General features: G+C 42.1%; 2 long non-coding RNA genes across 2 annotated transcripts in view; one reads left to right on the top strand and one right to left on the bottom strand.

The window, feature by feature from the left end:
* The first annotated feature begins 3699 nt into the window (after positions 1-3699).
* On the top strand, positions 3700-5405 carry LOC115269786 (uncharacterized). Its single transcript, XR_009995802.1, has 3 exons — positions 3700-4894; positions 4954-5033; positions 5266-5405. It is a non-coding gene; the product is annotated as an uncharacterized LOC115269786 (long non-coding RNA).
* Positions 5406-7226: 1821 nt separating this feature from the next.
* The window catches only part of LOC134284493 (uncharacterized), a 40579-nt gene continuing 30712 nt past the window's right edge, over positions 7227-17093 (bottom strand). The window contains exons 2-3 of the long non-coding RNA XR_009995801.1: positions 7430-17090; positions 7227-7366 (exon numbers count right to left, since the gene is read on the bottom strand). This is a non-coding gene — a long non-coding RNA (uncharacterized LOC134284493). The remainder of the gene's footprint in view (positions 7367-7429; positions 17091-17093) is intronic.

The raw sequence follows: 17093 nt of genomic DNA, 5'->3' as shown, positions 1-17093 counted from the left end.
GGCAGCCGGAAACAATAAGGATGAACGTAAACATCGATAGCCAACTGGTTTTGTTGTGTAAACATGACCAGCTGGTGGGCCGAGAACAAAAGACCTTAATGGTAAACATTGGGACGGCCGGCAAAAACTGTCACATTATCGGGCGAGTTGCAAAAACCCTGCGACTGAGAGTGACAAGCGAAATCGAAAGAGCGATTCCAAGCAACAGCATCAAAATTAAGGAAATTTTTTAATTCATGATTTTCTATTGAACTGAAACATTGCACAGTTTTTCAGTTCCATCTAAATAGCCATTTTTTGATATCAAATTTTTATTTTGAATCACGACTAACTTTTCAACAGGGTGTATGTGAAAATGGTTCAAAAATATTCAAAAATCTGCACAGCCAAAACGGTTCGTTCGATTGCTATGAATTTTTCAGCAAAGTTAGATAACTAAATGGTGATTCCTAAGAAAATATACACTGTGAAAAAAAATCTTTTTTAACATGAAAAAATATAATTTTTGGCACAAAAATTCAAATACCTCAAAACCCTATCTTTTTACCAACGTAATTTTTTTTAGGGAAGACGGTCCATTGTATAAGCAATCTACCATAAAAATTTGGTGATGGTAAACTCATAAACAAAAAAGTTATAACATTTCAAACATTTCACAATTTTCACATTTGGTAAATATTTTTTTCTGTGTAAATTATTTCGGTCAGAAATCGCAGTTTGATGCTAATTTTATTGTTCAGCAAAGTTAGATAACTAAATGGTGATTCCTATGAAAATTTACACTGTGAAAAAAAATCTTTTTTCACATTAAAAAATATCATTTTTGTCACAAAAACTCAAATATCTCAAAACCCTATCTTTTTACCAACGTATTTTTTTAGGGAAAACGGTCCATTGTATTATAAAAATTTGGTGATCATAAAAATTTGGTGATGATAAACTAATAAACAAAAAAGTTATGACAATTCAAACATTTCACAATTTTCACATTTAGTAATATTTTTTTTAGTGTAAATTATTTCGGCCGGAAATCGCAGTTTGATGCTCATTTTATTGTTAATGGCCTTGCGTGAGTAAAACAAGCTGTTTTTATTATGTATTATGTATATTATATAGGGCCCATATAGCCAAGGCGGTAAACGCACGGGTATTCAGCATGACCATGCTGAGGGTGACGGGTTCGATTCCCGGTCGGTCCAGGATCTTTTCGTAAAGGAAATTTCCTTGACTTCCTTGGGCATAGAGTATCTTTGTGCCTGCCACACGATATACGCATGCAAAATGGTCATTGGCAGAGGGAGCTCTCAGTTAATAACTGTGGAAGTGCTCATAGAACACTAAGCTGAGAAGCAGGCTTTGTCCCAATGAGGACGTTACGCCAAGAAGAGAGAGAGTATATTATATGTACAGTAATGTTCCGATTTCATCACGCCCTCCGCGCATTAGTCGTTTATTCATTAATTTGCTGTTACATTTGAGGACAACTGTTTTCCCTCTTCTTCAAGATGGGTATTCAGCGTGTTTTGCAACGTTAAAAATATTGAAATGGGTATAGATGTTGAAGGATATTTCAAAGCATTATTGAAAAGGGGCGTGATTAAATTGTTTAAACAGATGTCGCTGATGGTACGGTGGCATGACTCTCTGCACTTAGCACTTCTGGCAATTTCTCAGTTGTTGTCGTTTTCGAACTTCCTGCGCTCTGCTTTACCGATGATATACAGTTGGTTCGTTTGTCAAAGTCTAGACGGCAGGACGTGCGAATGCGTAAATTTGTATTCAATGTGGACATTTTGGGCATAACCACACACTAAGATTCTGATTTTCCAGCTCAGTAAAATTTTCGCTGAGTTCTGTAATTTTTTCATCTTTTTACTGAGTTTTCAACAGCAGATTTAACTCGGTACACTCGGTAATCAATATTTACCGTTCATCAGTAACGATATTTACCGTTCATCTGTAATTTTTGACAGTTCATTTGCAGAACTCGTTAACTTATTTACAGAGTATTCAGCAAAAGGGATAACCGAGCGTACCGAGTTAAATCTGCTGTTGAGAACTCAGTAAAAAGATGGGGAAAATACCGAGCTGATCTTAGTGTGCAGTCTCTTTCAGTTTATCTATGGTGCTTTCGGTGAGATTTCGTAACGCTTTTGAACATTTTTTTTTCATCAAACGGTCTACAAGAGAGCGTTGAGTTGAAGACCTTTGGAAAAGCGACTGTTCATGTTGTTCGTTAGATTATAATAAACAAAATCACTTATTAGTTTTTATTGACTAGTTTGGTGTTGTTTGCTTGGCTGAAAAAAAAAAATACTATAAAATTTTTAATATCCATAGCGGTAGTATTTTTTTGCTTTTTCGTGAGCATTGTCATGGCATGTATACAGACAAACAAACGTAACACTGACGAAATTTTCATTGACCACGCCTTTAACGATCACTTTGAATCTTGGTTGTGGCTTTCATAGCCAGAAGAGCGCCCATCGTTTTTCTTTGCGTTTGACGCTTCACACTAGCGCCTTCTGATGACGATATTGCACAACGCAGTGTTTCGTGAAACATTTCCACCAGGTGGTGGTAGCACCGACGAACCGACGTGACAGCTAGAACAAATAAATTCAAATTTGTTGTCACCGACGCCATGATGAAAAATAGCCAAACACTACCGCCACCCCTATAACGATTCGCGATGGTTCGATAGCTGGATTCCAAACCCCCGTGTGTTGATATAGGAAAAGGTTCGCGTCTGCGCTGATTTGACAGAAGCGTTCGCTCGCTTCGCTGGTTGACCGTTAAATTTGGGGGGGGACAGTTTTGAAACACCACTGTCACGTCGGTTCGTCGGTGGTGGTAGTGTGAACTGGGCGATGGATTTTCACGAAAATTGTTCTAGGCGTTTCGTCTGTTTGTCTGTGGTATGTACCTCTCATGCATTTGTTGTTGTTGAAGTTACTCGCATTCTTCCGATCATAAAGTATGTTCTCTAAGAGGTATTTTTTTTGCAGATAAACTAGACGTATACGCGTATTTTTGATCACAAGACTGGATCGCGTCTAAGTTTCAAATAGTAATTATGAATAATCAAACAAAAATATCATGAAAACAACTTGTTTAATTCAGGCGGTAGCTTTTACAATAAAATCAGCATCAAAATATAATTCTCGAAATAATTTACACAGAAAAAAAATTTTTTTTTGTTACTTAATGTTGAAATTGTGAAGTGTTTGAAATGTCATAACTTTTTTGTTTATCAGTTTACCATCACCAAAATTTTATGGTAGATAGCTGATATAATGGGCCATTTCCCCTAAAAAATTGACGTTGGTAAAAAGATAGGGTTTTGAGATATTTTAGTTTTTGTGACAAAGATCATATTTTTTTAAAGTAAAAAAATAAATTTTTTACAGTGTATATTTTCTAAGGAATCATCATTTAGTTAATGATTTTCAATGAAACTCAACGTACATATGTACAGATGGATATATTATTAGTAAAATTGCGAAAAAATCCACAGCTCAGGTGAGATTTGAACTCACGACCCTTATACGCTAGACAAGTGCTTTTCCAACTAAGCTACCGAGCCAATTAATGACACGGCATTTTGGTTGGTACAAGGTAATTCCAATCTCATCGATCATGCTTCATCTTTCCCTTAAATTTCACCGCACATATATCCACATATATCTCATGTGCGGTGAAATTTAAGGGAAAGATGAAGCATGATCGATGAGATTGGAATTACCTTGTACCAACCAAAATGCCGTGTCATTAATTGGCTCGGTAGCTTAGTTGGAAAAGCACTTGTCTAGCGTATAAGGGTCGTGAGTTCAAATCTCACCTGAGCTGTGGATTTTTTCGCAATTTTACTAATAATATATCCATCTGTACATATGTACGTTGAGTTTCATTGAAAATCATTAATTGACCACACGGATTGGTATACCGAAGACTTTGCCCTTAAGTCATCATTTAGTTATCTAACTTTGCTGAAAAATTCATAACAATCGAACAATCCGTTTTTGCTGTACAGCTTTTAGAATATTTTTGAACTATTTTCGCATACACCCTTTTGAAAAGTTAGTCGTGAGAGAATATGAAGGTTTAATATCGAAAAATGGCGATTTAGATGAAATTGAAAAACTGTGCAAAGTTTCAGATATTTTTGAAATGGTCGCTCAGGATCGACTGACATGACCCCGTGGAATTCCTCGAAAGCGAAATATGAGTATGACGAAATTTATTGCATCAAAGTCTAAGTCGAAAAAAAATCGCAATAACCGTAGTTGAAAATATATCATTTTTATTTTTTTAGCCTTTTGTCTCGTCCCTAGCTTATAACACATACTTTGAGTGATTTTTTTTCACCGTGTATGTCAGATAGTAACATTTTTGAAATCCCAGTGCGAAAAATGTCGAGCTCAGTCACACAAGGTTGACCTCAAATCAAGAGCAAATTTTCAATCCGACCTAAGTAACATTTCAATATTATCGAGAAAATCGAATTCAAAGTTTTGGTTTTCATTTTTAATTCCTATTTAAAGATCAAACCGAAACCAATATAATCAATGCGCGCAAATGACATCAGATAACAGCATTTATTGCTTCCTATTTGAAAATATGGAAAAAGTTGAAAAAAACATTAGATTTTTGCATCAAAACATTTTTAAGACATTTGGTGTCAGAAAACATAGTTAAGACATTTTCTTAAGTCATTCTGAAATTTGACGGTTACTTTCGTCGGGTGCGTTACGTCACGTTACGCGAATTTATGTTGCTTACGTCGGTGCGGTTACGTCATACAGTCAGCTGTCATGTTTGTTAGGACGGATAAATACGTCGTCGCGAGCATAGATTTGGCACTTAAGTCAAACGGATTGCTCGAACAAACAAGGTATTTTTTTTAATTGTTTGTAGATTATTTCACTCAATAATGATAATTTTCAATTCTAGCAAGTGTTTTCCATACGACTGTGCTACCAGTGGCGTATTTACTAAAGCAAAATAAATATTATTTCAAGTAGGATGAGCAGGTAATGTACGTTTGTTTTGATCCGTCCTAGTGCAATTCTCACTGCACCGATTCGAGTCCGAGGTGGGGTCCGTAATACCCAATTAAACCAATTACCTGTATTGGCTCCCGCGTCGGATTCTGCTCGTTGGAGTGAGAGGATATGTTAACGAATTCAAATTACCAATCTGGTTTAGCTGTTCAAACGAATCTTGACGCCTGTGCTCAATATTGTTTAACTTTGTTTCTTGTAGGTATCTCGTAGCAGAAGCTGCATTAGAAAGCCACCGGGTATCTACAACCGGATGAGGATGTTCCGACTGAGCAAACGGTAACGAGCAATCTTGCCTCTCGTTTGCGGTAGGCGTGTGCCCGAAGGACATCTGTGTGGCGGATCACGCTGAGCTCGAGCATCTATACTTTACGGATGGCCATAAATTAGAGAACATTGAGAGAAATAGACCTATTTTAATAAAATGCATAGCAGCAGATGATAAGTTAGGGGTGGGTGGGGTATTATAGACTATATATACTTTGCGATGTGCAGCATAGTTGTCCCATTCTGTATGGGAATCCCTATGAACATAAGGCAACTATGGTGCACATTGAGTGTTTTCCTATCGATTAATATGATTTAAATAAACCTTTTTTAAATAAGTTTCTCCGTTTTACAATTGGGCAACAAGGGCCTGTCCATAAGCTACTTAGATTTCTAGAGGTAGAGGGGTTGATCTGGTTAAACTCTACGGCCCATATCAAAATCGAAAATTTTGTATGGGCAAAAGTCTACTAGGGGGAAGGGGGTCTGAGATGGTCAAAAATGAGTACGTAGTTTATGGACCGCGCCTAAAGAAATATCCCGCGAACACATGTGTTGTACCTATATATTAGTTTTCTTAGTCGACATACGTAGTTGCATTTGTAGTGTCTACCTAGAGATGGTACCATTAGTCTGTGGTACCATACTTGTCGATAGATAGGTATGATCATAATCTACCTACAGTACTATAAATGCTGGTGGTTCACTGGATCACAGAGCAAAGACTATACGAACTTCAAACTTGTTACTTTAATTTTATCGTTTAATAGGGGAGCGCCTTTGGATGGACCAAATGTCAAATCCACTATTTCTTTTCATAGAGCCTCTGATAGGATCTCAAGTTAGCCTAGTGGCGACGGCGAGTTCGATCCCCGTTCCGGTCGGGAAAATTTTCTCGACTCCCTGGGCATAGAGTATCATTGTACTTGCCACAAAATGTCAACATTCATGCAATGGCAGGCAAAGAAAGCCTTTCAATCAATAACTGTGGAAGTGCTCTAAGAACACTAAGTTGAAGAGAGGCAGGCCAAGTTCCAATGCGAACGTCGAGCCACAAAGAAAAAGAAGAAGATACTCTGAAAAGCAAAAATGGAATTGACGTTTGGATAATCCTGAGTAAACCATTTCCCCTGGCCTATTGCATGCTATGAAAATGATAAGGTTCATTTCGTCGTCATCTACGGAAAGGAACAAGTTTTTCCCCTAAATGAACTGCTTTAGTTAAAATTTTGAATATTCTCTGAGAAGATCAGGTTATCGAAGGTGCTATCTAGTGGTGCTTACTGTCGCCCACTGTTCATTAAGCGTTCACAGAGGGATACCTGCGTAATCGTAGTGTTGTTCCGTGGCAATGCTTAGCTCGAGGCTTAGCTTATAGTTAATAAGGTACCACTGGAACTTGCAACCGGTTATTAATTACCGTAAGTAATTACCCCTTCCATGTATGGTATACTTTGGTGAGTCCTTTGATAATTAATAAAAAAAAACAAGCATTTTATCTAAAGTTTATTCCAAGGTTTGTTCTTTCTGTGTTTTCAGAAAAATCAATAACTTCATGAACATAGCCAAGTGTTGTGAATATTGACCAAGTGGAACTAGATCTCCGACGTCGTATCGAAATGTCCGTAACATTGAGACATTCCAAGGTAGTACTGACTTTGTGGTATTACCAGGTCACTGCACGGCTCTGATAAATACTGTTCGTTAGCACTCGCACCGGCCCGTGCAGAATAGTTTTCCCGAGGTTTTTGCTCGTCCCTGATGGCATTAGTGTCCTGATTGATGGGATTGAATATCCCATATAATAGGAGGATTTTCTCCTGTACCTCTCGGCTTTTCTGTCACATTCCAATTATAAAGGTGACGCCAGCGGTTGATACCGTGTTTCTTCTTGTTCAGCTGTAATCGGTTCGTCGTCAGGAAGATTTCTATGAGGTTTAACTTGCCAGCCAAATCACGAGCCATATCCGGCGAAACGATTGGCTCCAAGGATACTTCGTGCCAGACTTACAACGAACTGGGTACTATTGAGGTCACTGTTGCGTGGGGAATGGAACTCATTAGTTATACTAACGATAAATTGAACGAATGTTACTTACTATACCAAACAATTTGTGGTCAGCTGGTGGATATCGTGCCGTTCGGGAAGCAGCAGCATTGCTCCTGGTAGCCGATCCGTTTGTCTGTAAATCGGGGACTGACGGTCAGTTTAAGGCACTCGAGCTGACCACAGTGTTCGGGGACAGAAGCTTGGCAATGTTTAGACACCGGTATATTATGTTTCTAGTTCAAAACCGAATTAGCGACATTTTTTCTTTGACTTCCGCTGCTTTTGCCTTGCGTTAAACACAATGTCGGAAGTGGGGCGCTGTATTGTACACCTGGTGCTCTATACAGCGCCCCACTTCCGACATTGTGTTTAACGCAAGGCAAAAGCAGCGGAAGTCAAAGAAAAAATGTCGCTAATTCGGTTTTGAACTGGAAACATAATACTGAGTTTTCTGAGTGCCGTGGATGTCTGCGCATTCTTGGTTCACCATCGTCCAGATCGGCCAGCGCACGCCTACCTGATGAGATACGCCGACTCCTCCTAAATCCCAATTGAATCCAAAGTTTTCCATTTCAGATTAGTTAGTAGAATGCCAGGATGATTCATGGGGGCATTTCCAAAGTAGCGGTGGAAGAATTATGTTGTTTTTAAGTAAATATTCGACTTACTTTCTGGCGCGATCCATAAAGGGAGTCCAGGAAAAGTTCACGAGAGTCTCCAATAGAAGGTAGTCTGCCGGGAATTGCTCAGGTGATTTAATTAAGTCAGTTTATGTTTTGACGTAAAGATTTATGATTTATGTTGACAAAAATTGATTGTTAGGTCGTTTTCACAGCGCTGTTACGTCGCTTGAGAGTTATGCGCGTTACATCAGTCATTGTACCGACAAAGCGACACATACGAAAAGTGCTCAGTATGTTACTTAAGTCAATTTGATTTTTCAAATTCCAAAAGTTTTAAACTATTTTTGACTTGTGCCCTTGCAGAACAGTGTTAAGCAATCCATAAAGTATCATTATATGCAAAAACCTCATTTTTGTTTATTTTGTTACTTAGGTCGGATTGAAAATTTACTCTTGAAATGTCAAAGTAGAACTATTTACCATTTTTCTTATTTCGAATTTTCTTATTATTCCTTTGTTTTTCAAGTTCGAGTAAAGTACAATTCCGATTAGAATACCATGCTTGATCGTATTATTCAATATAAGCGAGATTTCGTCTTTAATTTTAGGACCCTATTCTATCAGAAAATGTTGCTCCAGATTTCTCAGAGATGCTCTCGTTTGCACAGTGTCTTGCCCTTAGCTATAAATGTGCCATAAAATGCCATTAGCACAAAAATTAGACAAAAATAGAATTTCCAATCTAGTGAGCCATGTTCCGTTCAACTGAGATCACCAGGAATAATAATTAAATCCAAAGTCATCGCCATTCAGGCTAAATTTGCCGAAAAATACACTCTTTGCCGCCATCCGAACTCTGCTCTAGTGTGGAGCAAGTCAATCGCTTGACTTGCCATAAATAGAAATTTCGATTCGCTACTGCTGTTGGCGTAACTAACGTCAGCAAAACGCTGCGAAATGCATGCATTTCGCGACGGAAGCTGCAATGAACCGTTAAATTTTACACCCAAACAAAACAGCCGTCATCGCAGCCGGCGTTGACACTGCATGCGCAAAAATGTAAACAATGCACCACCACCGCCTTCTTCGATGCATGCGAGAAAAAGAAATGCCATCGAGGTTTATTTTCTTCGGGGCGTTTGTTATTATTATTATTATTATTGTTTTATTTGGGGCGATGAAGATCGCGCTGATGATCGGGGCTTGCCGATGATAAGATGCGCGTGGCATCTGCTGCCACCAACCACACCAGTGCTGCTGGCTAGCGTTAGAGAGTGCATCCGGGAGCAAAGGGGATGGCGGCGCCATTTTCGCTCGACCGATCTCGATCCCGTTCCCAAAACATCCGATAATGGGGGCGGATCGTTGAACAGTGTTGTCGTTGTGTTCACAGATCGCGAATTGCTGATAAGCGTTCGATGGCAATCAGTACAGTATCAACGGAGCTCGTGCATCCGAGAGAAGTGACATCTGTTAATAGAACAGAGCAGGCGTGTTCAAGACTGATCCCTGGAGGCGTTTGTTTACAATCAGCCTGTCAGTTCCATACAACTGCCAAAGACCTCCAATATCAGCTGATATGAAACCAAACATGGTTTGTATTTAGTCAACCTGGCAACACTTGTGTCACTTCCGATGTCGGTTGCATCAGAAAATTCATAAAATCTGTACGACAGACACGTGGTTCTTATTCTCGCGTCAACGCATCTAAAACACAGCTGATCACGCCGTGACGGCATGATTCCTCCTAATGATGGTTTCCTCTATCGCGATTCGTCGAGCGCAAAAATAGACTTCGAACACACACAGTGACAGTAATTTATGCGCTAAATTTACCGTCCCATCTTGGCAGCCTACTGGGTTTTCCTTCTGTCCTCGGTCATTAAAAAAGGGTTCCGAAGATGTGAAGAGGAAGCAAAAATGAGTGAATGCTTTGATTACAGTCTTCCATTCAACAAACGAAACATGTAGCTGGTGATGATTCTTGTTGGAATTTGGTATACGACGATGGCGAGACGCGAGAGGAATCGTTCCGCTGCATGCCACAGTGTGGCGCTACTTATCACGCGGAGCCAGAAGTAGACCGTCTTAGTCAACAAGAGGTTATCTTCGGTCGAAAACCCGCCTGCTTTGCCCGTGTTTGTATAAGAAGGAAGATTAATGATTGTCTGTGTGGTATGGAAGAATGTTACACAGATGAGAACTAGATGAAAATTTCAATTATCGTTAGAGTACCCAGATGACGGTCATGGTCCAAGGCGGCCATGTGTGATTCAACCACAGAGGTTGCTTAGATTCTGATGCTACTGTATTAGAGGAGACCTTTCATCTCCATGTGGTCGCGTTGTAAGGACAGAACTGTCTACAAGGGAGCGATAAAAATGTCAATTTTCTCTGCCAACGACGCAGATACCGACAACGGTAGACACGGAATGCGGGGGTGTCATCCCAACATTTTGAACCTCGTGATCAGTATTTAATTGAGTATGGCGAATGGCGGTATATTTTTAAAGCAAATACCGCCTCCAATTCTGACGATGGGGATGATGATTTCAGAGCTCCTGTATCCAACCTGTATCCAATATGGAAGCGACAATGGCGCCAAAGTGGCGGGCTTGTGTCGTGTTGATCCTCAGAGTGCGCCACGGCAGGACAGGTAAAAATGTGATGTGAGTAAACTTTCTGCACTGCAAATATGTCTGCCTTCGCAACACTTGGAGACAGGGGTGCCATCATATCCGATTCATTTGTGACGATCTGACAAATTGTATTGAACACGACAAATCCATCTGTCAAACTACCACACTGAAATGCAAGTATCAAGTTTTCTCTGTTTTCCCACAACTTTCTAAAAAAAATAGCTGGCAACCTTGCCGGAAGATCAAACATATCGTAGATGGCTGTGTCCTCAGAATGTGAACTATCTGATGCACCCGTGTTGCGTTTATTGTTGTCCGTCCGTGTCTGTCTGGCACTGATAAGCGACAAATCCTTCGCACGATGGTGCGGCGAAAGCCTTTCTCTTTCGCTGAGAAGTGTTGGCAAACAGTTAAGCCCTAAATTATGTAAACAAAGACTGTGTTGCTGAGGTGTGTGTGTGTGTGCGCGGTGCAATCTAGTCATCCGAATTCGACTATTTAACTACCGCTACGCTATGCAAAAGACCTTAACCTTTCTCGATTCAAAGTCCGGGCTCTTGGTTCGTCGGTGTCAAAAATAGCCGATTGTTTACCGAGTGTAAACTTTGTGTGGAGGGGATAACAATGAGCGAACAACCACAACAATCTTTGATCGATTACGAGGCGGAGCAGTGTTCCGGCAGGGTGCGGCACGAACGAATCTCATATATATTATAACAATTCTTTGTGGGATATTGGGACATTTATTCCAAAAATAATGCTTTTTTGCATTATTTTCAAACTTCCTGACACAGGCAAGCCCTGCTGACAGTTCGATGAAATGTTTATTTGAAATACATTTGGTTCTGTACCCTATCTTCGCACATGCAGTGCATTCCTGCAGCAGCGGGGATGGTGTCTTATCATGTTTCTTTATTTTTGTTTCGGTAGGTATTCACGATCTTTCTGCTTCGAGAAAGTGCCGGAGCCACCAAGACGAGGAAGATTGTCGTCGTTTGGTTTTAGAGAAATTCTATTCGACGAACTTGTGAGCATTGTTTCTTTTTTGTCGTGCCGATCAATCAAAGCAGGCCAAATTCTGTAAATACAGATATTTGATGGTATCTACTCTGACGAGTAGGAAAACAACCCGAGTTTCCAGTTGTTTGACAGTTCTTCCACAGACAAACAGACGTGACATCTAGAACAGTTTTCGTGAATATCCATCGCCCAGTTCACACTACCATCACCTGGAGGAAATGTTTCACGTAACAATGCGTTGTGCAATATCGTCAACAGAAGGCGCTAGTGTGAAACGTCAAACGCAAGGAAAAAACGATGCGCATGCCTCTGGTTGTGAAAACCACAACTATGACGATTTAAAATGATCGTTAAAGGCGTGGTCGATGGAAATTTCGCCAGTGTTACGTATGTTTGTCTGTGGTATGGATTACCTACACTGCCGGCAAAGAAGCGAACGCATAGAAACGATTCACTCCGCAAAGCGTAGGAGCGCTAGTTTATGTTCGTTTTCTTTGCAGACTTGACCATCTGAGCAGTGGAAGTCTAAACCGTGTTTCGGAGGACCATTTCATCCGTAAGCTGGCATGCTTCCTAGCGAGGTTGCTAGCCGACTGCCGGAACAGTCTTGGAGAGGAGGAAGCATTCAGGAATCTCTCATTCCGGCCGCGGCCTCTCACGTGGAAGTGCAACCGTCTTATTCAAGTGGGCCGGATTGCTGGACCGCGGTCAAGAAAGATACGCCAACCGTTGCAGACGAATTAGTGAAGTTCCAAGAGTTGGACGGGAAGGCAGTGAACCTGATCATTTCTTTCAGTCAGGACGATTTGTTGGATATGATCTGGGAGAAGGAATCGGCCAAGGACATCTGGGCGACGTTACGCAAGCAACTCGCAAAGCTCGAGATGGCGGAAGATTCGTCCATCAGGGACCATCTGAAGACGTTCGATGAGCACATCCGGAAACTCAAATCGGCGGGAGCGAAACTTGATGAAGGCGATTTGGTTTCGCAGCTGTTCGTTACTCGTCCGCAATCCTACGAACCTGGACGAAGATAAACTGACCCTGGATGCCGTAAGAGAAAAGGCTGTTAGCAGAAGATATGAAGAAGAATTACAGCATGATCGATGTGCACAAGGACGATCCATTGGCGTTTGTTAGGAGCACTCAGAAGCCGTGGAATGGACAACGAAACGAGTCATGGAAGTTCCAAGGGAAATGTCATCGATGTCACAAGATGGGGCACAAGGTCGAGGACTGCAGGTACGATCCAGAAGAAGACGAAGCAGAAGCGAACGCAGCGAGCGGCAGAAAAGCGTTTGTGTTCATGAGCAGTGAGTCCAAGGATAGCCGTAGCCGGAGAAAAAATACCTTCACGTTGGACTCCAGTGCTAGCAATCATCTAATGTATCGGAAGGAATATTTCATTCGCTTGAAGAATCAACATTGGTGTGGCGAAGGACGACGAGTCGATTACCGCGTGGCACAAAACGACCAATCGTGGGAACCAATAGCCAAGGAGTTCAGTGCTTCATAGACGACGTTCTGTATGTGCCAGCTGTAACAGCGAATCTACTTTCCGTGAAGAAAATGACCGAAGCTGGATTGAACGTTTCTTTCGAGGCATTGCCAGCTGAGATGAAATACGACGGCGATATCATTGGTGTGTGTTCTACGAGCTGGATATCTACCATGAACAGGCGGCTGCAAATTTGTGCGATCGACCACAAGGCGTTGAAGGACCTTCGAAAAAGACAAATCAACCTGCTTCCGGAAGACTTGAGCAAGAGGGTGAGAAGCCAGATGAGGACAACGACGGTCAAGAAAGCTTCTGTGACGATGGAGACATTTTAGACGATGATTCTGCTCAAGACATTCCGGAAGCGCTCCCTTCGCAACTTGAATTTGGTCAATACCTCGATATGGTGACCTTGAGACGCAGCAAATGGGAGCGCATGTTTTCCGGTAAGTTACGACATACCTTGAATGGGGATTCTTTTACTGCATACAAATCGATTTTTCTACGTTTTGCACGGGGGAACTTGGACTTGAAACGTCAAAAAACGCAGTAGGCAAGACAAAGTTTGCCGGGTACAGCTAGTCTATATATATAAAAATGAGTTTGAAGCCCCTTTGAGGCAACAAAACTCACGAACGGCTGAACCGATCAGGATGACTCTTGAACGGTTCTGTTCGTATTCGTGGTGGCTGTGTTTATATCTACAAAAAGTTACAAAAATCAACTAGAAAAATAAGAAAATTCATAAAGTACTGATTTTCCATGAGCTGGGAAGGAAATCAACACGACCAAAATTAAATCAATCTAGAGTGCGGTGCTATTTTGAGCTCAACAATTGTCAAACCATCACAAGACGGCAAGACAAAGTTTGCCGGGTACAGCTAGTTTCCTATAGAATAGATCGACATTCGGAGATGCCACGAACCATGCACATGTTGGCCAGTGCAAAAAGTACTGTTGCGAGACGATCAGGATCGCAGGTTCCGTCCCCGACATACGCCAATACCGTTCGATGCGATTGCTGGGCAACCTGATAAAGCGCTATGGAAATTGGAAATGCATTTGCCTGATATCGAACCACGACAGTCGAAGCAACTGGTCAGGCCAAAGCATCGGAAACTGACGAAGCTTCGGGGATCGACTGATTAAGAAGGGGTGTTGAGTCATAGATTGTTGTGACAACTAATGCTTGAATGAGACAACGGCCGAATCCATGGCTATCTTTGTCTTACCTATATAAGTCCGTATAAAATTCCGTAGATTTCGTGTGAAAACTCATCAGTGTGTCATGCACATTTGTCGAAAGCATGTCCGTGAGAGATATTGAACAAACTACATCAATGCGAAGTTCCCTGTGCAGTCGTATCCATCGTATAAAACATATGAACTCGTATAGCCCAAACATGCGTGTAAATTGTTTCGGATCAGCGGAAAACCACCAATGAACATTGTTTACTCCTTCTGTCTGTCTGTACCGATCGTAACCGGATTCCGGACGAATCACCGCCGATCAACCATATAAGTAAACGGTAACGCGCACTCTGAAGATCACCTTGGACCGATCTGACGGAAACTAGAAAGGATCAGCCAGTGTGTGAAAATGTAAAAAAAAACCCTGTCCCTTCCTTCAACACAAAACATCAATTAATAGGGCTGCCTGTCTACAATAATGGGCGCTGATAACTGCCGCGTCTACATCGCCATTCGTCGTCTGTCGTCGCGCATTCGCTCGGATCGAAGTAAGCGGCGCGACGCGGTAAGTGATCCGAAGAATCAAAACTAACGAAAAATCGGTGCGACAATGGCGCCACCATCAACTGGGCGATCACGCCTTTGGCACGTGAATGCAGTCCCACAAAGCCAAAGTAGCCGGTTTTGGCCCCGACGAGGGCGCCTCCCCAATACAAAAATTGCATCTTCGTGATAAGGCGCGCGCGCGCGCTCAGTTCGAATGAAAACACTCACTTCGTTAGATTCGACACGTACCTAGATCAGTAGTCGTATGCACGGGCAGTGCATATGCTTTGGTCGAGTTCTGAGACAAGTGTGGCCATAAATAGATTTCTAAATAGGAATCAGGAACGATGAGGCGAGCCATCGTTCGTGCATACATCTGAGTAGGCAACGCTTCTGCTGGCCGGTCTGACATTCGTCGACCCTCCTCTGTGGGTGAGCAAGGGCGGATGCGATCGTGGGCGGCCATGGGATTCATTTTACTACAAACTGGCAACCTTTGCCGCGAAAGGTGACAAGCTGCATGCTGTCAAAGTGACAACCAGCGCTTTCACCGCATGCGCGGACGGACACACGAGTGACAGTTCAAAATCTGCACTCGTGCATGGCAATCTTGGACGATGGTGCGAAGCCACCGACCACAGTCATTCAATTCGCCATGTGAGTTGAGGGGGATTACCCAAGGGGCGAGCAAATCGATTATTTATGTTTTGCTTCACTTATTGAAAACATGACAAGCGCTGAAACGTGATAGAAGTAATGGTTGGTTTTTTGCTCTAGCCAACCCGTAGAATCGCCTGATCATGTGCCGTTCGAGTGATCGACCCGCAACCAACCTTTAGTCCAAGTTTTGAGATTCATTCGTTCACCTTCGTTGTTTTGATACAATGTGCAGTCAGTCGGGTGGTGGCGCCCTCTCCGAACTTGTCTAGCATTAAATTAGCTTTTCACGGCAGTAGTCGCTTGCGACCGCGTACCAACGTCATACGGTCGCTCAACCAGAAATTTTGACACACTTAATGCCAGAGTCGATTTTCGGGTTTTCGAAACCCCTATCGCAGTCTACAGCAGCTGCCGGTGATAAGCAGACGGCGGACGTTGGCAGCATAACCTACCATGATGGCAGCAACAAAAGTGGGAGATGTCATGGCTTGCTGCTGCTGGTCTGATGACACCCGGACGACACCACGCAAGGAAATCGGCGATGACCCGTATCACACCAGCTGTGGTGGCGACCAGCACTGATTACAGCAGAACAGTCGTTCAGGTCACATCGAAAGCGTGAATGGGCTGTCGGCTGATTACTGCCTGCCAGCTTGAAACACAGACAACGTGCGAGACAATAGATTGCTCTGGACGCGATGCGACCTCGCATCATCGCCACTTGGGATCACAAACAATGCTGAACAAAGGTGTAATCACGATTCAAGGAGTAACGACATCAGCAGATTTTGAATATCTCGTGATAAAAGTCTCGTGGTGGAACCGCCGCTACACCAGTCGACTCGGCACAAGTCTACTCTGTTCTCGCTCGCCCACGTGGCTTGATTAGATGATCGACTTGTTGAAGAAAGTCGAACCGAGCGAAGAAAAAGTGTCGTGCCGGCACCGCCTGCTACCATCATGATCGCTGTCGCCGCGACAGGCACATGGCGAACTGTGTTTTTGTTTTGCGACTGTTTGCATTTGTAAATAGATACTGGGTTATATAACTATTATTGGTCCGAACCCGAGACCGGGGGTATGTCGTTCTGCCATGATGTGCGGTGGCTCAAAATAGAACCAATTAAAGGGCGCAGCGAAGGTTATGTTTGGATGGAGGCCAATCCGCGCGCTCGTTTGTAAACATAGTACACGAGGGATTAGGGCTTTGATTAGAGGTGAATATTTGAATTGAAAGAAATTTCTTGACCTATCTCAATGCGTTCAAAATTCAACCGAAGGACATCGATAAAAGACCTAGCATATTTTGACACATTTTTAACAATTCTTGGCACAATCTGACCCGCTACTAAAACACATTTTTCTTAGTTATTTTAAAAATATGTATGTTGGAAGAATGACTTCTTTTTGCTCTAAGTTGACTGATTTCTTGTTCTTCAAATGCGTTGTATATGATAAGAGCAAAAGAGAGTTTGTTACCTGGAATTGGACAATCGGTCATGTCACTAAATGCAATGCCTTTTAATCATTCACCTG

This window comes from Aedes albopictus, unplaced genomic scaffold, assembly GCF_035046485.1.
Source record: "Aedes albopictus strain Foshan unplaced genomic scaffold, AalbF5 HiC_scaffold_204, whole genome shotgun sequence".
NCBI classification, from domain to species: Eukaryota; Metazoa; Arthropoda; class Insecta; order Diptera; family Culicidae; genus Aedes; species Aedes albopictus.
The sequence above is the reverse complement of the archived record's forward strand: the minus strand, read 5'-3'. Positions and strand labels throughout refer to the sequence as shown.